Source organism: Mytilus californianus, unplaced genomic scaffold (genome assembly GCF_021869535.1).
Source record: "Mytilus californianus isolate M0D057914Y unplaced genomic scaffold, xbMytCali1.0.p SCAF_1, whole genome shotgun sequence".
NCBI classification, from domain to species: domain Eukaryota; kingdom Metazoa; phylum Mollusca; class Bivalvia; order Mytilida; family Mytilidae; genus Mytilus; species Mytilus californianus.
In genome coordinates, this window is record NW_026262581.1 from 120,730,935 (window position 1) to 120,756,456 (window position 25,522).

Sequence of the window (25,522 nt, forward strand, 5' to 3'; positions counted from 1 at the left end):
CAACCAGAAAAAAGTCATTATATGGCCAAGGAATAACAAAAACATACATTTGCATTTCAATTAGTGGCTTAACTCTCACAACTGAAAATTGTGCACTTCCAAATTGTTTGCCAAATGTTATCTTGAATCTTTTACGATTTAAAAATAAAAAGAGTTCAATAAGATTTCTATGAACAATTGTAAGTATTCTCTTTTTCACAGACGAAGATTGTTATACTGATAGCACTACATATCAAGGAAAAGTTACCTGTACGGCTGCCGGTATTCCATGCAAAGTCTGGTCCAGTCATGGTGGGCAAGCGCCATTAGGTCCAGATAAGGATACAAACTATTGCAGAGATCCAGACAACACAGGAGTTCCTTGGTGTTATACTACAGATCCTAATGTAACCTGGGACTATTGTCCAGTACCAAAATGTTGAAGTCATTATTTCTATTTATTACTGTCAAGTTAAGATTAATTTTTCTTTTCAATAAGTTTTGTAAATACAAATGAATATACTCTTTTTAACTATTTAGAAAGAAAAACTCACTTCTAGTAGAAATTGTTGACTGCTGCAGATTATCGTATTCTCCGATGTAATATATAAAAGGAATTATTGTTATAAAAAAATAACTAAGAAAAAGAACATAACATTTCAATTGGTTGTCGTTGACCTTTTGTCTGTCATTTCGTATATCTCTTCTTTTTTTCATTCATGCGATTTCCTCAGTTTTTTTATTACCTTGATTTGTCTTCAATTTATGTGATTAAAACATCTGTAAATCATTGTTGTTTTAATTTTTCACTATAGTAAACTTGCGTCAGATTTTCCCCAGTTTCTCTTGAAAATTGGCGTGAATATCCATTGGTTTATTCTGTTGAGCAAACAATTTGTCTGTTACACGAACAGATTCAATTACATATACATTGAGGTTAACGAATGTTGGTAAAAGAATGTTGACAATTGATATAAATGATCAGTTTTTTTCAAACAAACTGGTCTGCCTACAACCTTAAAAGTTTGTATTAAATCAATGTTCCGGTTTATTACAGCCAGCTCTTAGGACCCCTATATAAGATAGGCAGAGTCAAAAAGACATAACAATTCGGGTAACACATAGAGTTTTAAACATAAACAAAGGCAAGTGTCTTCACAATATGTCCATATCGCCCAGATCATCCTGGGCCTAGAAAGTCGTCTCAAATTTTATATCAATTTTGTCAGGTGAACTAGAGGGACTATATTTGTAAGGGGATGATGAACAAATGCAATCTTTGGGTTTCGAATTAATATCCTTGAGGGTAAAGGTTTCTAATACCCTCTTGTAGTTGAAATCATGGATGCAATAGTTTTGGTGTAGGAATATGAAATAAATGGCGAAGTTTTATCCCCATTGATGTAATCAGACATTGTTTTCTGTGTAGAAGTTTTGAGTAAAAATTAATATTGCTCATATTGATACCATCTAAATCCCAATGCGAATTCTGCATTTTCGGTTTTCCTCATCTATATAAGTAGTTGTCACGGGTTTGGAAATCAAGAATTTGAATGTAACTGTAAAATTGAAAAGCTTGTGGTAGGCGATTTTGTAGTAGATCTTTCAGATTTGTTTAGAATGAACACCCGATTGATTTCGCTGGTAAAAATGGTCGCAAGAGTGATAAACAAATAAAAAACAGCAAAAAGATTTGTTGCATTGCTTTTTTTTGGTCTAATGCGTATTAGAATTTTTTGAGTCGTGAATTAATTCACCATATCCTGTTTTCCAAGGAGGATTTTGGGAAAGAGTTTTCTGTTAATAACAGAAAACAAAGCATTCTGCAATGTTAATGTTTTGACTTAACACTGTACCCATTTAATAAAAACAAATTTCAAATGTTTAGTGAGTTCTTACTTACAGAGCCCCTTAAGTGTAAATATAAATATTTTCGTTGGCCATACAATTAATCTGATGCGCACCTGTTTGAAAAATCTTTAAAACTTGTGTGCACGACTTTTAAACTGGTGCACATGACTTTCAAACTCGTAGGCGCTATTTTGAAAGTCGTGCGCAACAGTTTTAAAATGTCCTGCGCACGACTTTTAAAGTCATATGAACGAGTTTCGAAGTCGTGCGCACCAGTATAAAAGTCGTGTGCATCAGTTTAAAAGTCTTGTGCACGAATTTTCAAACTGATGCGCACCAGATTAAATCTCCGGCAAACGAAAAAAAATATTTACATCTCTCTTAAGGGGCTTCGTACTTACTAAATACTCATTTGAAGACAAATCGTAGATGAACACATTTTCACGACTATAGTGAAAGCAGCCATTAAAATCAAAATTCTCCTACTATGCATTATATTTCTAGTTTACACGAGAAACCGCACACAATTCGTTTGATATATACACCAAGAAAATGTTCAATTTCTAATAGTTCAGTTTTTCTGTCTAATGTACTTACAACGATTTGAACCTCGTTATCATATTAAGGATGTTCGCTGCTCTTGTTTTTATACATGTAGTACCATTATGAAAATTTGCCCGCTAACTTCTACTTTTCTTTTCATTACTTTATTACATATAGTTTTAAAAGCCATTTTTGAAAATCCTATAAAATCCTAGCTATTTTTTATAGCTTTGCTTAGAAAAATGGTACCAATGTTAAATGTATGAAAAATCATTTCCCGTAAAATTTTCAATGGCTCTTATCTTAAAAATAAGGACACGGACCTATCTTTTTTTTTCTGCCTTATCAATTTCGTAATCTATATACTATAAGATTATCTCCATCTTTTAAAAAGCTTGTTATTTTTAAACAGAGCAGCAAACATCCTTAATTGAAAAAAAAGTATATAATATAAATTACATGTATTTCTTAAGTTTTAATCTTTTTGTATGTCTTTCATTAAAGTCTTATCATAAATGGCCAGTTCGCCTCTGTTAACAGTTATGATTTTGTTTATATACAATATTATTACATACAGTTTTCGTTTGTTTAAAATTGTATTTTATGTATGTTTGCGTTTATATATATGTGTGTGTTGTCATTATGTTTGTGTATGTGTTGTTTTGTGTGAATGTAATATATTGTACCTTGTTTTATGGAGAGGGCTTACATAGGTTTTGCCTGTTGCCCAATCGAATTCAATTTATTTGAAAAAATACTGTTTAAGCTAAATATATAAGTTGCAGTGGTAAACATTTCTTTCTAGTTAACTTGTACCAGTGTTTTTATCCATGTCCCGTTGTTTGTTGACCTATCATAGTGTTTATTATTTTTTCACATTTGTTAATTTCTTCAGTTTTCACGTTTTCTTTTGTTCTGGTCTATTTTTTGGGCAATTTTACGATTTGTTTTTATAATTATCGAAGATGTCAAATTTTCTCTATAACTCGAGAACCTAAGACCAGCATAAGAGAACAAATGTTCATTGATTACCCATTGAAAGTTTAATGTCTATATTTATGTTAATAAATGATTACTAAGTAACGTTTTGTCCACATATATTCTGTTTGAATATGTAAACATATTTAAAAACACTTCCTTTTCCTGGTTTCTGTTTGAGCATTGTCGTATTTTGTAGATACTTCACAGTACAAAAGGAAAAACATTTAACACCATACTTAGTGGAGCATTATTTAAAATCTTCAATGTATCTAGCTGCAATGAATGTATGAAAACAATATATAACACTTACCTCATGTAAAATCCAACTTACAATAGCAATGTTTTAAAGCACTTTACTATCTTTAATTCCTTTTAAACCAGCAAATACTGTAATTATAGAATAATTACGCATGAATGTAGGGTTAAACATCCGCAATAGTTGCTTACACATTTTCATAATGTAAGCAAACAAGTGGAACATTAATAGACGCTTTAATTGAATATGCATTTATAAAATCTTTAGTGGCCTTTTTCTTCCTTACAAGTACTTTTATTAACATTGACATATGAACAGGGAAGTTAGAGGATAAAATGAACATTGATTTTCTTTTATAAGGTTTTCCTTTATAATAGAAGATAATACTCTGTATTTTCAAATAATGTACTCACAGACACATACATATACTTGAACTAAATATTTTGTTACTACCTTTATTTCTATATCTTTTGTAGCAACGACATTTGTCTCAAATATTTTTTACCGTTTTTGAAAAAAAATTATCAAAACGAGTATTGAAGATGAAAAAAATTAGTTAACCTCTGAGTTCTCTTCAAGTGTAAAGATCGATACGAGATTTTTAGATCAGATGTTGACCTAATGTATTATTTACAAATTTTAGCTCCACTTTGACATTTTTAGGAATCTAACACGAATACACAATTTGCAGTCAATAATTCTCTGAAGAACATATGTTAGGTTGCTGTGTAAAACGATATCACTATTAATTGAAACAATTACAAAGTTGTTGAGAATCCTACTTTTTTTAAAATCATCAACATATTGCTCTTCCGGTGTCTACAATTTACTTTACTACTTAAGCATTTCAGTAAAGGATCCATGTTTGTTAATACCAGAAAATCAGCGTTTTCTCCTGGAAGCATAATCATATTCGATATAATAGTTTTAATAATATCTAAATTATGTCATTATCAACAATGAAATTAACAAATTTTATATATAAACTCATTTATTAATGAATTATATGTATTATCTAGCATGAATGGTTTATATTGTTTCCAGAAAATAGTTTTATTTTTCTGTTATTATTTTTTACAATAACCATTTTTTTTCTGAAATATCTTCCTGGTTCGAAATTTTCAAACCAGCTCTGATTGCTGTTTTACTACAAACGCAAATATAGGTAACGAAACAAGTTTCTCCAAACCTTACAGTTTTTCAGTTGTTTACTTTGAAAAGTTTAAACTCCTTAATGTAATTTTTGTTTATATAATTCATTTTTTCTTCATAAATTTACAGGTATTTACTTAAACCTATCTTTTGGTTTCCTTCCTTATTTCTACGATTCCCTCATTTTTTTGGAACGACACTTCATTAAGTAATTTCTGACATTAGAAGCATTCAAAACAACATTTTATATTTTTTTTTGTTTTTTTCGACATGTCACATATTTTAACAAACATTTTTTTTTTGTGAAATCGAATAAGAGCTACCATTACCCCATATGTAATTTTGCTCACATTTATATCTTTCTATATTTGAACTATACAGGTACTAGAAAGTAGACATGGATGTTAGAGTCAACTTAACCAATTTCAATTTCTTTATATTTTATAAGTATTTGAGGTCATACGAAGCTTAGCAGGGGCAGGTATTAACTCATCTAAATTTAACACGTTGATTTCGCTATGTTGTTAATAATATGCATGCGAAATCCCCGGGAATCACACTGATGTCATCAAATCAGTTGCACGAATTTGAATGCAGCCTCAAAGGAAAACATAATTTCTTTTATGGAAGAACGTAAAATCTACTGAATAACTTATAGCACGAGTTTAAAACCATATAGTTGATTGTCTGTACCAAATTAGTCAATAAATAAATATCAGAAATGCGTATAACGTTGTGGTAGAAGGCGGAAATGCTTACATTACGATGTAGTATAACAAATACACAGCGATGTTATTTTACGAAAAAAAACCAGAAATAGCATTAAAAAATAAGGTTTTCTGCTTTAAGCAACAACAAAAAAAGAAAAAGAAAAGCACACGGATCCAATGATATTCTGTTGCAGTCGTTTGTGTACTGCTGTGATAATGTTGCAAGAAAAAAAAACGATTGATTTTTTAAAATGCATCTGCATTGGCAAAATAGCTTGGAAGTTTAGCAATTTTTTCGGCGATATATTGAGATGATGAAATTTTGTTTTCTTTTAAATCAAATCGGCCAAAATCAAACTGAAATATCCCTCAAAGTAAGTCATGGGGTATGTTTTTGTTTGCATATTCCGTTAGTGCATATCAAAGACTGACTTTGTGTCAAATGTTTTAGGAAAACTCAACGAAAGATCTTTTCTGTATCGTATGCACTTTATGTGTTTTGTCGTTGTAATTATTTTTCAAACCTCTACTGCAGTTAGCTATCTACAGTTAATTATCATTCATCTTGTCTTTCTATACGGTTATGTACATGACATCAAAGACCTATCTGTTTGTGTAAAATGAACACATTTAAAAAAAAATTTATGCGTTCATTACAAATATAAGAAGATGTGGTATGATTGCCAATGAGACAAATCTCCACCAAATAACGTAGAAGTAAGCAACTATAGGCCTTCAACATTGAGCAAAACCCATACCGCATAGCAAGCAATAAATTGCCCCGAAATGACAAATGTAAAACAATTCAACCGACGAAACGATTTGCCTGATTTATGTAAAAAAACAATAAACGAAAAATATATATGATTTACAGCAACAAACAACAACCACTGAATTACAGGCTCCTGACTTTGGACATGCACATACAGATTGTGGCGGGGTTAAACATTGTAGCCGGCGACCTACATTTCCACCTAAACCTAGGACAGTGGTGAAACAGTTCAACACAAGAACAAACTGTACAAGACAATAGACGAAAAAAAATATGATAAACAGCAACAAACAACAACCACTCATTTACAGGCTACTGACTTGGGACTGGCACATATGGGATACAGGGACACATGATACAGGTTTGAGCAATAACCTTCATCAGGGAGTTTAACCCTGAGTGCAAATGATAAAGGTTTGAGGAATAATCTTCATCGGGGAGTTTAACCCTGAGTGCACATGATACAGCTTTGAGGAATAACCTTTATCCGTGAGTTTAAACCTAGGTGCACATGACACAGGTTTGTTGAATAACCTTCATCAGGGAGTTTAATCCTGAGTGCACATGACACAGGTTTGTTGAATAACCTTCATCAGGGAGTTTAATCCTGAGTGCACATGACACAGGTTTGTTGAATAACCTTCATCAGGGAGTTTAATCCTGAGTGCACATGATACAGGTTTAATGAATAACCTTCATCAGGGAGTTGAACCCTGAGTGCATATGACACAGGTTTGATGAAAAACCTTCATCAGTGAGTTTAACCTTGAGTCACATGAAACAGCGTTGAGGAATAACCTTCATCCGTGAGTTTAAACGTGAGTGCACATGACTCAGGTTTGAGGATTAACCTTCCTCAGTGAGTTTAAACCTGAGTGCACATGGCACAGATTCGAGGAATGACTTTCATCATCATCATTGAAATAAGTTAACAATGTAGCGATAAAAGGAGTACTGTACCACCTGTGTCAAGGCAAAATAACAATATCGCAGAAAATTACAAGAACAAGTCAATCAAAAAATAAAAGTACAGAACACGAATAAATAGAAATTTGTGTGTTTAAGCAAACACAAGACACAATAAGATCAACGTTTGGAAAAAGTAAACTAAAATAAAATTCAGAAATAAGTAATGAACTTGGGTACATTGCAGCATCAAAAATGGCCATCCTGGTATCTTTGCTGAGTTTATGCGTCGCAAGCATCCTACTTCATACAGATCCGCTTTATGATATTAGAAAAAGTTTTTCAAATCAATGGCATTGGGAATCAAACATGCTATTGTGACCCGTGCTTTCGTTTTTTTTTTAATGAAACCTACCCAAAAAAGAAAATGAAACCAATACCCTTATGATACAATATATATTTCACAGTCTAGAAAATCAATTTACATATTTTATTAGGCCGTTTATAGCCGATTATACAGTATGGTTTTTCTCATTGTTGAAGGTCGTACAGTGGCATATAATTTCGTACTACTACTCCATAACTCTGGTGGATAGTTGTCTTATGGCAATCATACCAAATCTTATCAAGTTTATATAGTAATTAGAGCCCTGTCGGAAAGAAATCGACCTAATGCAAGTGCACGTAAATTTCTTAAGTTTACACAAACATTCTGCTCAGACAAACGATGAACTTCACCTGTAAAATCAATCGAAAGATGGGGTTATTTTAAGTTCTTATTCTTTGTTCTGGTCTATAAATATATTGATACATTATCAACATTGTTTCAAAAACTGATCCTTCTCTTATTATTCGCTGAACTCAATAATTTCTTGTAAAAGATCACACTTAACCAATCAGCATCACGTTCGGTAATGTTGTCCTTAAAATGTGTATATAATAGAAAACCAAATTGAAAAACGACAAAATAAATTGGGGATGAATATGTTGTTATATATTTTACCATTCTTGTTGTTAAGGTCACACTGTTACCAAATACAGCATAAACAGTTTACAGTATGGCAAGGATATCGTTTCAACAATACGGTTATTTTAGAACTTTCGTTACTAGGGAAAAACATGATTTACTGTACATTCAAATGTCACAGAAGTCAGCATTGTAAAGCAGTCAGTTATAACGACTTCTCTAAGACGTGTGACTTTCATGGAACAGTACATTCAACTATAGTAATTACAAATGTTACAGATGAAAACCAGTATTTAGTCATTCCGAAAGGTAAGCAAAAGTAGCCACAGTAAAACTACAATCGTTTTACTGTAACAGTGTTGACTATTCAGACAGAGTTGTTAACAAATCAAATGAGAATATTGAAATTACTTAAAATTTACAAAGACAATATTTGGAAAATGTTTGCTTTTCCAATATTTTCTTATCAAAATGCTAGCATTTTCTTATTGATCGATATTTCATTTTGGTACATTCATATGTACATGGCACAAGCTAACAAGTCTATTTACATTTTTTTTATAAATCTCTAAATGAACTAAATTATATTGTGAAACTTCAGTTTTATATTTTTCAGTTTATGAATTGGAAAATAATTGCTCTATTTTTATAAATCACATTTTAATGCTACCTTAAATTACTGGCTACACTTTATGTCGATTTTAGCTTGATCGGCTCTTCAACTTTGGACAAGTTTAGGTGTTTTCCAATATTTTGAAATTGACAAACAGTTACTTACATGTCGAATATTTTGTATCATATTTAGAAAAGTAAATGCAAACTTGTAGTGACAAATTTAGATTTTAGATTAAAATTAATTATAGGTTAAAATTACCTATTCTGAATATATATATTTATTGCCAAGATTGTTAATAAACTGTAATAAGATAAGTTGTATTTGTTTTAAAAAGTATACAACGGTACTATGTTTAACTCACCGGTTGAGCATTTCAACAAGTAAAAACCTTTCAGCTGATTTATATAGTTTGTTCTTATGTTGTGCTGTAATATGACTATCCCAGGTAAGGGGGAGGGTTGAGCAGTCAAAAACATGTTTAACACCGTCACATTTTTTATGTGCCTGTCCGAAGTCTGGATCCTATAGTTCAGTGGTTGTCGTTGGTTCCTGTCTGTCATATTTGTTTTTCTTAAATTGTTTTGATATAAATTAGGCCGTTAATTTTCTTTTTTTAATTGTTTCCTATTTTTCATGTCGGGGCCTTTTATAGCCGATTATACGGTATGGGTTTTTCTCATTGTTGAAGGCCGTATGGTTGCTTATAATAGCTCACATCCACTTCATTTGAAGTTTGGTGGATAGTTGTTTCATTTGTAATCATACCACATCTCCTTATTTTTATAATGTCTCTTAAGTTCTTCCATATGGGTAATCCATATCCTACTACAAACGTTTAAGAGGTTATATAATTGAAAAAGACAGAAGGTAAAGCCCCTGACAATGAATCAGAGCTTTGGTTGAGGGAGATATCATCCTGAATTTCAAACAATTTTCATTTCATCACTGCAAATTTCATTGCACATCATATCCGTACTTTTAAAAAAGGTATCGAAGTAACTGGCTACTGATAACCTCGGAGACTAACAGTCCATTATAAGAGATATCGATTTTTTATTTTTTTGTAGATATGCCTACGACAACGAATTTTACTGAGGCTGGAAAATTTAAAGAAACAACAGAAAATAAAATTCCATCTACAGTTCAGGAAACAGCAGCAGAGGAAACAGAGACTATAACTATAATTCCACAACAAAAGAACTGGACAATACTAAGTGGTACATAATAAAAAGAAAAAACTATGTGTTATGTTTAAGGACGGATTCATCAATTACTGCTCTACTCCCTCGCAATAGCATACACATTTCTTAGTTTGCTTTGGCTCCTTTGTTTTGAGCCATGAGTATTGTTCAAGCAAATGTTTATGCATTTCTTTTTATTTCATCAAGCTTTAGTCTCCAAACGTATTAATAACAAAAACTCAACTTAACTTCTAAATCGCAAAATATTCAAATTTAAATAACGGTGTTTTTTTTACCCATACCTTTAATGCACATTTCAATTTGCAAATTTGAAAGAAAAGAAGTTAAAATTAGTAAAAAAGACAAACAACACCCTGATCAAAAGAGGTAAGCTGAATACGCACACGAAATACATCAAGTACTGCAAGAAAAAAAAGGTTTTAGCACTATTTCTAGGATGAACTCTCCACTTTCAATTTGACGAACAAAAACTTACATGTGCAATATTTTGTTTCATGTTTTTGAGATAAGTAACTGCAAACTTGTAATGACAAATTTAAAGTTAGATTTAATTGACGGTTTAAATTACTTGGCTTAATATATTTCAATGGCCAATTCTTTTAAAATACTTTAATAAGATAAATTGTTTTGGTATTTTTGAAAATAAGAAAATAAAACGGTTCTTTGTTTACGTCACCAGATGTACATTTCAACAAAAAAGTCTCTGAAGAAATATTTTCTATGAAAATATTTGGAAATTAATCTATAACTTTGTACAAACGTTTAAAAAGTGATATAACTGAAAAAGACTAAAGGTCAAGCCACATCCAGAGAATGAATCAGAGCCTTGGTTGAGGGAGATAACTTCCTGAAGTTCAAACGATTTTTGTTTTATCACTGCACACGTCATGGCAAAACATATCCGTATATTGAATAAATATCGACGTACTGTACTACTGGTATCCCCGAAGACTAAAAGACCATGAGAGGTATCGAATTATTTAATTTTTTGTAGATATGCCTACAACAACGAATTTTGCTGAGGCTGGAAAATTTGAAACAACTGAAGATAAATTTCTATCTTCAGTTCAAGAAACAAGTTCAGTGGAAACAGAGACTACAACTATTGTTTCACAACAAACAAAAAGGACAATACTAGGAGGTACTATGTGTAATGTTTAGGGACGTTGTAATTAATTACTGCTCTGCTTCCACATAATAGCATTGACATGTCTTAGTTTGATTTTGCTCCTTTGTTTTCAACCATTAGCATTCTTAAACATATGTTTATGTTTTCTATTACAGTTTATAAGTTCCGAACGTGTTAAAATATTTTCTAAATCTGTTGAAATCTAAATACTGGTGTGTTTTAATCCATCTTAAAATGCATTTTTTTTTGGCAAATTTGAAAGTATAGAAGTTGAAGTAATTCATAACTGTTTAAACATATTACCACTTAAATGCCAAAAAGATGCAAATTAACCAAATTCTACCAATATAAATATAAATATAAAACAAATAGATCAGAAGATAACAATACACACAATACACAATAAAAATCTTAAGTTGAAAGAACATACTAAACCATGATCAAAAGAGATAAGCTGCATAGGCACACATAAGTCCATCAGGTACACGAAAAATCAGATTTAACAACAATAACTCCATTAATATTCTAGGATAAACTCTCCAGATTTTAATTTGACAAACAATTACTTACACGTGCAATATTTTGTGTCTTGTTTTTGGGATAAGTAACCGCAAACTTGTAATGACGAATTTAAATTCAAATTTAATTGACGGTTTAAATTACTTGGCTTAATAGATTTCTATGGCCAATTCTTTTAAAATACTGTAATAAGAAAAGTTATTTTAAGTATTTGTTTAGAATAAGAATATAAAATGGTTCTTTGATAACCTAACCAGATGTACATTCCAACAAATAAGTCTCTTAAGAAATGTTCTCTAACAAAATATTTGAAAATCTATAACCTACAACAAACGTTTAAGGTTGCACTTCTGTAAATATAGACAATGCCATTTACCAAAGGAACTCCTTTTACGGCTAAAACTGTGCCACTTTTACTATGAAGTTTCGTAAAAAATCATATCCTAGAATGGAAAGTTCATATGCACTACTATTTTTTTCAAAGGTCAACACATAGGGCTGTGCGGCATATTTTCAACATTTATATGCCCCGAACTTCTAAGTGTTTAAACTTATACTAAAATTCTGTACTACCCTCCCTTCACTTTGGGTCTTCTTCATAATTCAATTTGGCCGCTATCCATGTGTATTTATACTGGTAACATTTCTAAGTTATGTCTTTATGAGATGAAATATAGAGATTATATCTGGGAACCAGTACATAAACAAAACAAAATATTATGAATATTATATATCTCCCCAAAAGAGGCGTGGTTTGTGAAACAGCTGTATTTACAAAGTGCAATCTTTACTAACATTTATTCAAATAGAGAAATCTTGGAAAACACTTTTTCTCACAACAATACTTATTTATTAGAATCATAGCCTAAAAGAAATCACTTCATATACTCTTTCTTTTCTTTTACAGTACATTTCATACCCCCAACCCTGTTTCAATTTTTAAAGAATTTGAAAACAAGAATTTAGTTATTGTCAGCGTACCCTATGTGCATGTTTTCTGACATGAAATGCCTAAAACCTGTATGAAACTATTCCGATAACAAATTGAAAGCATTTCAGAATACTATAAATGTAAAGTTTAGTAGTTAATCATTCCAACATTCAAGATTACATAAAGTATCCAATCCTGCCTCTGTCTCCAGTCCACATCTTACTGTATGCCTATTTATCTATAAAAGTTCACAATTTCTGCCTCAAATGGTTAGTTTAAAAATCTTGTCACAATAATATCTACTCTAACCATATATCTAACATAATTTGGCTTATATATGAACTAGAAGTGTTTAAATAAAGCCATATTTGCAATAGTTGTATGTATGAAGTAACCAGTCTGATATATGAATTCACTAAAAGTTTTATAGAAGTGACTGCTAAAATCTGTTTTTTGTATAACTTCAAAGCACAGTTATTATTTTCTATACAAAAGACCTTTATAATAATAAAATCATACCCTTTTGCTAAATAATTCTGCTGTTTCTGTGAATATGTAATATTAGTACACTTTCAGGTGTTAGTTTTATTGGGGTATTTTTATATCTCTAGCATCTATTTTTTTATGCCGCGATCACAAGAAAGCACATTCAGGTGTTTCGGCTTATTTATAGGTTTTCGACTGGACAAAAACACCCCAATAACAATATTCATCAAGGATCTATGAGTTTCAATGACTGCGAAGAGTAAATATAAGCACTTCTTAATAATTAAAATTACAAATATGCATATATTATGATTTTACTTTGCATACAGGGCTTTCGGTAAACTATGCATACTGTAAACTGTGACTTTATGCTGAGTCATCATAGTTAAGGCCCAGGATTTTCTCAGTCTTCATGAAATTTCATGCTGTATTTACAAAGTGCAACCTTAAGAGGTAATATAACATAATAAGACAAACTGTAAAGCCACATCAAGACAATGAATCAGAGCTTTGATTGAGGGAGATATCTTCCTGAATTTCAAACGATTTCTGTTTTATCACTGCATATATCATGGCGAACCAAATCCGTACTTTAAAAAAGTATCGAAGTACTGCGCTACTGGTATTCTCGAAGACGAACAGATGATGAGAGGTATCATATATTTTATGTATTGTAGATATGCCTACGACAACAAATTTAGCTGAGACTGGAAAATTTAAAACAACTGAAGATAAATTGTTATTTACAGTTCAGGAAACATTGGCAGAGGAAACAGAGACTACAACTATTATTCCACACCAACAGAACTGGACAATACTAGGAGGTACCATATACCGAGAAAAGCTTAGTGTACTGTTTGAGGACGTATTTACTTCTCTGCCTCCACGCAATAGTATACACATTTCTTGGTTTGATTTGGCTCCTCTGTTTTGAACCATTAGTATTGTTCAAGTTTAAGCATTCCTTTTACAGTTTATAAAGCTTTTGTGTACAAACTTATTGACAACAAAAACTCAACGTTTTTGTAATCAAACTGTACTGCTACCTGAAATTTATATTTCAGTAAAAGATTCTATATTTTCTAAATCACAAACTGTAAAACATCTAAATACTGATGTATTTTAATCCATCTTTTTAATGCATTTTTATTTTGCAAATTTGAAAGTATAGAAGTAAAAATAATTCATAACTGTTTAAAAATATTAGCACTTAAATGCCACGAAGATGCTAAAAAACCAACGTCTACCAAAAGAAATAGAAATATAAAACAAATAAATAAGAAGATAACAATACACATTAACAATTATTTTAAGATGAAGAACAGACTAAACCATGGTCAAAAGAGGTAAAAGAGAGGCGATAGATACCAAAGGGCATTGAAACTCACAAGTCAAAAATAAACTGAGAACGCCATGGCAAAAAAATGACCAAAAAGACAAACAACAGTACACAAAACACAACATAGAAAACTTAAGACGGAGCAACACGAACCCCACAAAAAACGGGGGATCTAAGGCGTTCCAGAAGGGTAAACAGATCCTGCTCCCATCGTGTTGCTCATAACCTGCATAGGCACACAAAAGTCAATCAAGTACATGAAAAATAAGGTTAAGCAACAAAAACTACATTAATATTTTAGGATGAAGTCTCCAGATTTCAATTTGACAAACAATTACTAACTAACATCTGCAATATTCTGTATCATGTTTTGTGATAAGTAACTGCAAACTTTCAAACGGTAATTAACCGAAAAGGACGAAGCCTCACCTAGACAATGAATCATAGATTTGAATGAGGAAGATATACATTGTATTCCTCAATTTGCAACGATTTCAGTTGTATTACTGCAATTTCATGGTAATCAGCATCCGTACTTTCCGATACCCTCGGAATCTAACAGTCCACCAGCAGAGGTATCGTTTTTTTTTAATTCTTTTTAGATATACGATATACGTCAACGAATACTGCTGAGTCTAAAGAATTTGATATAATTGAAGATACATTTCTATCTACAACACAAGAAACAGCGTCAGAGACTCTAATTGTTGTTTCACAACAAAAGAACTGGACAATACTAGGAGGTACATAATACAGAGGAAAAGTATTTGTAATTTTTACGGAAAAATTCGTCAATTACTGCTATGCTCCCACGCAATAATATACAAATGTCTTTGTTAAATTTAGTTGCTCTGTTTTGCAAAGTTAGTATTATTGCTCCAGATAATAATGTTGTTTTTATAGATTAATAAGCCTTTGACAAAAACTCTTTATACATAGTTAGTGAAGTATTTGTAACATCAAAATGAGTAAAATTCGAAATCGAACATTGTTTAAAAATGAGAATATTCAATCATAGTGCAAAAGGTCAGCAGACGGTAACTGCTTTCGTTAAAGAACGTAGATATATTAGATGGACATTAAAAGAAAAATTCGGAGATACTTGTAGCAAGGTTTATAATATATAGATTGAAGCTTATCATATTTTACTTTATATGAATACAGCTTATGTTTTTGTATATGAATTCAAAGTCACCAAATCTGTTTCCAAACACAACTGGATCCGAGAATACCGTGGGTATAAACATATGTTTCGTTGCGGGATGTTTAAATAGATAACCTTGTCCTGTCGGAATAAGAACATGAAAATGATGCCTGGTTTGGAAAAATCAACACGCCCTTTGCACTTTTCAGAACCCTTTCAACAATTTTCATCGTTACATCGGAGTTAAATTACTAGTGTTATCGACCTTATAAACAAAATGTTCTCTTTCAGGGTAATATAACAAATTATAAATTATACACATCCTCACCATTCATTTATGTAAAAAGTAAATTGCTATATTTTTTTACATGTATGGATAGTCACCACTTCAGTTTATATCGTAAAATCTTCCTTTAAGATAAGGAGAACGACTTTTTTTTTTACTGTAGGTCCATGTTCATCAATGTATCAGAAAGTCAAAATTCTTATTCTTAAACAATTCAAGTACATTTGTAAAGGATAAACTTCTGTCTTGAGAGGACATTTAAACGCTAAAACAAAACCAAGGAGACACATAAGTCTGGTCCTAAAGAGTATCTGGTCAATTATGTAGGATCTGCTTTTAGGTGTCAGACCACCAATTACTCCCTCAAATTTAGAACGTATGTAAAAGTAGCCCTACTCTGACACAAAATAGTGCTTTTGGTGTCCTTGTTTACTTAAACTAACCAACAAATTTGCAGAAATGAAACTTTTGGTGAAAGAGAACTATTTAGACCATTTTGAGCCCAAATTTACTTGTCTATGAGTTTGCATTAAAAATTGAGGATTAATGCGCTCCATAATATACTAATTTAAGATTTCCAGAAAACCAGGGGTTATTTTTGGAGTACCTCTTTTTGAAGGTCAGTTTTTTTCTTAGAAGGCTTTAAAGGTATGTTGAAAATTGGCATGCAGATGGCTGATACATGTACAATTCAGGATATACCTGGTTTCTATGAAGTTAAACTTAAGGTAAAATATTTAGAAAGCTGTGAAAATTGCAAAATTTGGTTGAATAGATAGGGATATTTAATTGGTGGTCTGACACCTTTTATTAATGAAATTTCCCGGCAAACAATATCCGTATCCATTGATTATCTTTGAATAGAGTTATATATATATATATGCTACTGAGATATCGTGGCACCAAATCGCCTTACACTATGCCCGGCGCGCTAGACTACTCCACCACCTATATATATATAGAGATATTTAGCTGATCTGTAATATTCCATCTTCATGCCTTATATATCATGTACTGTGTTACGACGCTAGATAAAAACTGACGAGGAAAGGTAACACCCGGCCACCGAAAGCTTGATTTTTATCGAGCCTAGGTGGTCGAGTAGTCTAGCGCGCCGGGCATAGTGCAAGGCGATTTGGTGCCACGATATCTCAGTAGCATGAGTTCGAATCCCGGCCAGGGAAGAACAAAAATTTGCCTGCGCAAATTTACAGATCTAACATTGTTTGGCTGTTATTTAGACGAATTATATATATATATATATATTCATATTATTCATATATGCATTTACATTATTTACATTTAATTAAAAATGATAAAACATAGAGGTGTTTGTCCAGTAAAGGGTCCAGAGTAACAAACGATGGGTCATATATATTTTTATCAAAACAAATTACTTATTTTATTTACCTTGACATTCGATGTTAATCAATTAAATCATAATTAATCATGTTATACTTTGTTTATCCTATTTTAATTTAATTTTTATATCATGTTTGAAAATGATATTGTAAATATTCTGAACTTTTTGGGCGCCGTGATTGGCAAATTAATTGTTATTTTTTTTGTTTTATTTGAATCGGACACGTAACTTTTATGTAATAGTAAACCAACAATCAAAATAAATGTGTACTTCGAAATAAAACATTTCTTAAATACTCTTTTGAATATCTTAAATAATTTGTCGAATTGATTCCACATTAAAAAAATTAAAGGAAATAACAGGACTAAAATTGGTATCACGGACACTATTTATTTGCTTCTTACAGCGGCTGATTGTTATTGGACAACTAGTTCGGAATATAGTGGTACGATCAGCTACACGGTCAATGACATCCCTTGTCAGCACTGGAACACTAATAGTCCACATGTCAGCCAATTCAAACCAAAAGACACAACAGCACACGACACAAACTATTGCCGAGAATCAACTAATTCTGAAGGTGGTCCTGGATGTTACACTTCTGATCCAACTGTCCTCTGGGAATACTGTTTCGTTGTGAAATGCAAGTTGCTATTTTTTCTCTCTAAAATGCTAATGGGCAAAAATAGCATATTAGCAATATATGATTATTGTTCTTATAATTCTTTATTTTTTTTCTTCATTTCATACAATAATCATATGCATTCTTTCTATTAACATATTTTTTGCTATTTTCTCACCTTTTGCAGGTGAACTGTGAAAAGTGAGAGATAATTTTGTAATTACGTAATAATTTTTTAACTTCTTAGTGTTGTCTTAAAACAAGGTAACAGTAAGCTCCATCTACAAGAATAAATATAATACTTCATTAGCACAACAGAGAAATATATAAAAACTGATCCCACGAGGGTGTTTTGTTTTGATATCAGAACCTGATAATTGCAATCTGATTGTAATATATCAATTAGCTGAAACCAAAAACATTTTACAATGTCACATTCCCCCAACATATGTTCTATTGTCTCTTTTGTATCATTGCAGAAACTACATAGGTGTGTTTCTTTAAGTTTTTGCTTATATAGTAGGTCATTTATGGTTAAAATTCTGTGTTGAATTTGTATCGAAAAACTATAAGTGTTTTCCTTAAAGTATCCTTGAAAGGATACATATAAAGAAAATCCCAGTAATATTTTTCCAAAAGCAAAATGTCTTTCCATTATTTTGTGATTTAATTGGTTAATCATGATAAATAGACAAAATTTATAAAAATACGCACATAATTTCTGACTTGTTTTCAAATACTCTAAATTATCACAAGTAATTTTTATTTTACTTTTAATAGTTTTTGATGTGGTCCTTCCAACTACTTGGGATCATATGATATGCACCATAGAATTAAAGAAAATTTGTTTCAATATCAAATGTTTCTTGAAATTGATTAAAAGAGAGAAAATCATTGTTCTCATTCAGTAAATTTTTGACAAAAATATATCTGACTCGAACCATTTTTCGTAAAAAATAGATTTATTTTCAATTTTTCAATTTTATTCAAACAAATGGGCTTGGTCAAGAAGTCATTTTGGTCGTGGGTTGCATTGATCATTTTAGCCCAATTTATAAGGATGTCATTCCAAAAACTAATAAAATATACCGAAATTAGTTTAATAATATCTTTATTCATCACCCACATTTTATCTACTCCATATTTTCTATATTTTTTACAATTTTCCAAGGAGAAAGACTAAAAGGGTCTAATAATTTATAAATCCTTGTCATTTTCGGTGCATAACAGAAGGATTATATGTGAGGCATCTTTAGTCCAACAGTATTATAGAATCCAATTATACAATGATTATCGTTTCTTTTGATTTTATTTGGTTTACCATTCCATAGAAACTTTTTTTTTCAAATATTTTTAATTTTTCTTTAAATTTCAAAGGAGGGATTTGGCAATATTGTTATGGCTGAATGAGAAATTGTCAATGATTAAGACTTAATGACTGTAATTTTCCCAATGTATGAAAGATCTTGGTAAATTCAAGTATTTTATAGTGTATTTATCTTTTCAATTTTCTGTTCAAAATTATTTGTAGTCTTGTCGAGAGCAAACAGATCATAGTTTATACCTAAAAGTACCTCGGGGAACTATTTCTGTTGAATGCACTTTTGAGCCAATCCATATGGATTTTTCTAACTTTGCTCGTAGACCTTAACACTCTGAGAACTTTTCTAAAATATATAAGGACTGTTTTGATGAATCTTCATCATCTTCTAAAGTTAAGGTTGAGTCATCTACATTTTGACTAAGCAAAACCTTAGAGTTGTCTATCTTGATACCATTAACGTCTGGTTTATTTTTCATTGCTGCACTCATCAGTTCTGAAGCCAATATAAAAAGGTTAGGGGATAAAGGATCGCCTTGACGGACGCCTCTTTCTATATTAAAGAAACTAGAACAATGTCCATTGTTTATAACACAATTTTGGATATTGCAATATAAAGATTTGACCCAATTACAGAAATCAAGACCAAAGCATAAGAATTCAAGTGCTTTATTTTTTTTTTATAAATGACCATTCAAGAGTATCAAATGCCATTTTCAAAATCTATAAGGAGTAATAGTCCAGGTATATTTTCGTCTTCAGGTTTTATTACTCAGTCAAAAATAAGTCTTGTACACTCCCCTATGTATCTACCATTTTTAAATCCCAACTGTGTTTCACTTATAATATGTTTGAGCAAAATTTTTATTCTGTTTGCAATAGAACATATTTTAATATTAACATTTAGAAGTGTGATAAGTCGCCTGTTTTTTTTTTTTTTTTAAATCTAACATTTTCCTTCTTTTGAAATGCATAAAACAATGCCTTGTCTTTGCGAAATGGACAGAGAGCCTTCTTCAAATCTATAGTTATAGGAATTAAGTAAAAAAAAGAATTTAAGGTAATTCCAGAAAAAAAATATAAAACTCGGCTGCGTATCCATTCAACTCTGGTGAATTATTATTTTCATGTTCTTTTAATGCGTTCAGATATTCATGATATTGTTAATTTTCTTTCTTCTTCTAATATTTGTTCTTCCGATAAAAAATTCACAAAAGAGTTATTTTTATTGAGAAAATTTTTTTTTTATGTTCCACGCTGCAAATTGTATTTATAGATGAACACAAATTTTTATAGAATAATTTCTGTTCTTCTAAAGATTTCTTCTCAATATTCATTGATGAATATTGATGATTATTGATCAATAATGTTTTCATTGTACTGTCTCTTTTCTAAATTACAAAAGAGGTTTGTACTTTTTTCTCCTTCAGCTTCCCATTTTACTTTCATTCTAGCAGTTATAACATTTATCTTATTTCTCTCAACAATTTCAAAACTTACCTCTATGTTTTGAATTTCAATTTTTAGTTCCTCATCTGAGTTTAAGACATATCGATTTTGTAAAATATTTAAAAGTTGTTAAAATTCAGATTCTTCCCTTTGTTTTTTCTATTTTAAATATGAAGTATAAGAGATAGTTTTCCCTATTATTGTACATTTCAAGAACTCTCATAACATATGGGGGTCTACATATAATTCTGTTTATTCCACAGTATCTGTTTTTGATAACCTATATTGATTAACAGTGTCTCATAAACACTTTGTAATCTCAGCAACATAATATGTGTCATGTAGTAAGCTATTATTGAATATCAAGTGCCCCTCCCAAGATATGATTACATCAGTAATGATCGAGATTATTATAGAATGCCGATCTTTGTATTTTTGAAAGATTTGTATTTAAATATATTCGCAAAATTTTATAGATCTTCATTTATATACATGGAAGGATTTTACGGAAAATACCAGATTAAAAAGTGTATAGATACTGGCATTTCATTCATCGTACAAAACACAATCACGTAACAATCACTTTATCCACGTATATTTAAACTATGTGACATAAAACTATGACTTTTACCGTCATCATATAGTTTTGGAAATGGAATTTATTGTTTCTGTTTACGTTATACCTGAAAATTTATGGTTCAGAAAATGAAACTAACAAATACTTTTTTATGATCAGGTGATGCTTGTGGTGTTGACGAAAGACTTCCTGTTGTGCCGATTGGAACAAAATCCCACTTCCAAATCGGTAAATTTATTGGAATGGTGTTCACATGTGATACACTGACACCAGGAACTTCTATAGATCATTGTCCTGTTTCTACGTGTGGTTCAGATGATCAGTGGACAACTGATTATTCTATTTCATGCAAAGGTAAGTTTGATACATAATGAATAATACATTTTGCTTAATAACACAAAATAATAAACTTGCCAGCATACATTGAACTGTATGTTATGAACACTCTCAATAACCATGTTTAACCCCTTGTGCTAGTAACTAATAATAAAAATTGTAACAGAATGTAAGATAACAGCTCGATGATTTGATGTTAGGCTCTATATATTATTCAAATATTACATGTAATAAATTTTTGACAAAACTGGGTGTTAGGGTCAACATGGAGTTTTAAAAAATGTTCCTGTATGTTATTGGTCCTCTTTTAGGTCATTTTTTAGTAACAACAGACAAAGAACTATGTCAATTGGACCTGCTTTGATACGGTAACTGCCCTTGAATTTTTACTAGATAACATTTTTGTTCGCTATGGAGATTCCGTATATCGTCAAGTTATCGGAATTCAAATGGGGACTAACTGTGCACCACTTATTGCGGACCTGTTTCTGTATTGTTATGAGATACAATTTATGACTAAAATCAGCAAAGACCCATCGAAACAACATCTGATACAAAAATTTAATAACACTTTTAGATATTTGGATGATATATTGGCTCTCAATAATGACGACTTCAGTATGTACACTAAAGAGATTTATCCTGCTGAACTGACTTTAAATAAAGCTAATACTAACAATGAACACTGCCCTCTCCTGGATCTTGATATCTATATCTTTAACGGGAAGCTTAATACCAAAATTTATGATAAAAGAGATGATTTTTCATTTCCTATTGTTAATTATCCATTTTTAGATGGTGACGTTCCCTTGTCACCATCTTATGGTGTTTATATATCTCAACTTGTTCGATTCGCTCGTGTATGTAACAACGTATTTGATTTTAACGAAAGAAACCTCTGTATTACTGAAAAATTATTAAACCAGGGTTTTCGATATCACAAACTAGTCAAAACATTTACTAAATTTTATCATCGGTACAAGGACATCATTCGTAAATATAAATCAACTTGCAGACATCTTATACGTTCAGGTATTTCACATCCAATCTTTTATGGTAATATTGTATACAAAGCACAAAAATGTCGACATTCACCTCAAAAGCTAACCAAACCTTTAAACAGACTTATTCAGAATGGATATAGTTACGATACTGTTGTCAGGTCATTAAAAATGGCATATTTTGGTATTAATATTGATTCACTCATAGGGTCTTTACATTGGAAATAAACACATTTATTCAAAAACCAGCTGTTAGCATGATACGGGTTATGTTCATCTCATATATTTTATGATGGTATGATACTAAACACCTTACGGGTGGGATTGTGCTTGATTTTCATATGATGAAGACATAATCTTTCAATCAGTTTAATTGAGGTCTGGAGCTGGCATGTCAGTAACTGCTAGTAGTCCCTTGTTAATTATGTATCTTGTCATTTTGCTTAGTTTCTTTTGTTACCTATGCTGACATCGGACTCGGACTTCTTTTAAACTGAGTTTTACTGTGCGTATTGCTGTGTGTTTGTTTATTCTACATTGACTAGAGGTGTAGGGGGAGGGTTGAGATCTCACAAAACATGTTTAACCCCGCTGCATTTTTGCGCCTGTCCCAAGTCAGGAGCCTCTGGCCTTTGTTAGTCTTGTATGTTTTTTTATTTTAGTTCATTTATATGTTTTGGAGTTTAGTGTGACGTCCATTTTCATTGAACTAGTACACATTTTTGTTTAGGGGCCAGCTGAAGCCCGCCTCCGGGTGCGGGATTTTCTCGCTGTGTTGAAGACTCATCGGTGGCCTTCGGCTGTTTTCTGCTCTTTGGTCGGGTTGTTGTCTCTTTGACACATTCCCCATTTCCATTCTCAATTTTATTGAAAAAAATGTTTGTGGTTTATTAAAGTAGAACATGATGGTTTGTCCCACAAAGATGAATGGTCGATACCTACGGAGAATCGTTTTGATTTTCGAGTACTTTGAGAGTGCTAAAGATGTCACGATTACGCAGTCTAAAGCAGCGTTACCATAGCCGAAAAAAAGATTTGGGAAATGAATATTCTGTATTGGTACTCACTGTTAAACATAACCTTGCCCGACATTGGATGAAAATGAATATTTTTTCCTACAAAATCCAGTACTTTGCTATAAATAGTTGTGTACAAAAAGTGAAAATAGTTTTCACTCAAAATAAATAAGCCGTACTATTAACAGGTGTAAAATCAATATTCCATGCACTAAAATTCCCCCTTCCCAATAAAAATAAAATGGTCGTCTCCTGAGGCTTTTTAAATTTGAATAGTTTGTAACTGAGCAATTTTATTGTTTTTGTTATATAAATAGGTAAAAAAGACTTTATTCATTATATTATTATAATCATTTTTATTCAATATATGTTTCCTCCTTAAATATTCTTAAACAAAATTCACGTTCTTAATATTTAACTTACACTTAACCCACACAAGACCTGTATTGACTATCGACTGCATGTAGTCAAAACTTGATTAAAACTACATGCAAACATTGATTTTTATCAAAAGGAACGTAGGAGAGTTTAGTTTAAGTGTTGAGTACATGTGTGAACATGGCCTTAGTTGCTTACACTCATGTCATTTGGAGTCTGGTGGATACTTGTCTCATTGGCAATCAAACTTTATCTCCTTATTTTTTATTAATAGGAACCTCTCACCATTTTGACTGACCCAGGACAGTAAGATGTTGAAAACCGTTAATTGGAGGAAGTATGGTATTCAAAATAGGGTTGCATTTACAATGTTGTGTTTACGTTAAATTATTTTCACGTTCAGTGATCGATGTTGACCCTTTTTGTTGTAACCACCGGAGTTGTATTGCATGCGAAGCTTTCTCAATTGAATATGGTACATGTTTTCGTATATACATTATTGTTCTTCGTTTTCTTTCACTAGACCATGATTTCAAATCATTGAAATCATAGTAAGTTCATGTTTCAATATAATTCAAACTATTCAAACATAATCAAAATGGTGATATAATGTAAGATTTATGTCTGTATCGTATCTGCAATACTCTATTTAATAACTGTTTTTTTTTTAAATCGGTAGAAGGGTTCATTAGTGGCGATTGTTAGGGTAGTTTGGTGTTTTGTTTTGTACATCTTATTGAAAATCAAAACATATAAGAAATAATTTAAAAATAAATAGATTTCTCATTATAGATTTAAAAACATTAAAATATTTAGTCTATCTTTATTTCGCGAAAGAGAATATCCAACGTATAGTAAGGTGGGATAAATGCTTCAAATAAAATTATTTATTATTTAGTAAGAGGACATTATCTAGGTAGCTGAACTTGAAGTTAAAGGATAATGCTAGCTTCTTTTCTTTTTCCTAGAAGCTCCTATATGAAGTCTGCCTCATATGAATAAAGGAGTAGGTCAGTAAGAATAAGTCTACAGTTTGTTCACATAAGGATGCCGATTGTTTCTTGAAAAACACATTCTCCAAACATATCAAAGATGTTATCAATAAAAGAAATAACGATTCTTGACGATATTAGTTTCAGAATTTGTTTATATTTGAATCAAAGTAGTGGTTTTACTAAGAATGATTAATCCTTACCTAAACATGATATTGGTATCTAAATATAAGGGTACAGCTACCACAGGTGTAGTGTAGTCGGCTTCTCATATTGATTTACATTTATAAATTGTCAATGAGGGTGGGTTGAGAACAAACAGTTTACGACAAAGGGGAAGATTTCGACTTTTCAATTATAAAATGTCCTTTTCTATGTAGCAACATCCCAACTACGCCTGTCTGTAGACTATGTATCTCCCGGTTGGTAAGAATTTTTATAGCTTGCGATTCCTTTCACGATTTCCTTTATACTAGAGGTTTGCTGCTTACAAATTAAGGCGACAGTAGTTTACCAATGTTCAAATCTCGTAAATCGATTAGGAAGGGACAAATAAAAGGAAACAAACAAAACCGGAATCGAACGAACTCCAAAAGAAGCAAGACCAGATGTGTCGACAGAGTAAGCGTCTCGTACTATGCATGCATCACCTCCCATGCAAATTCAAACTCAGTCAAAATGTCACAATCGGGAATAGG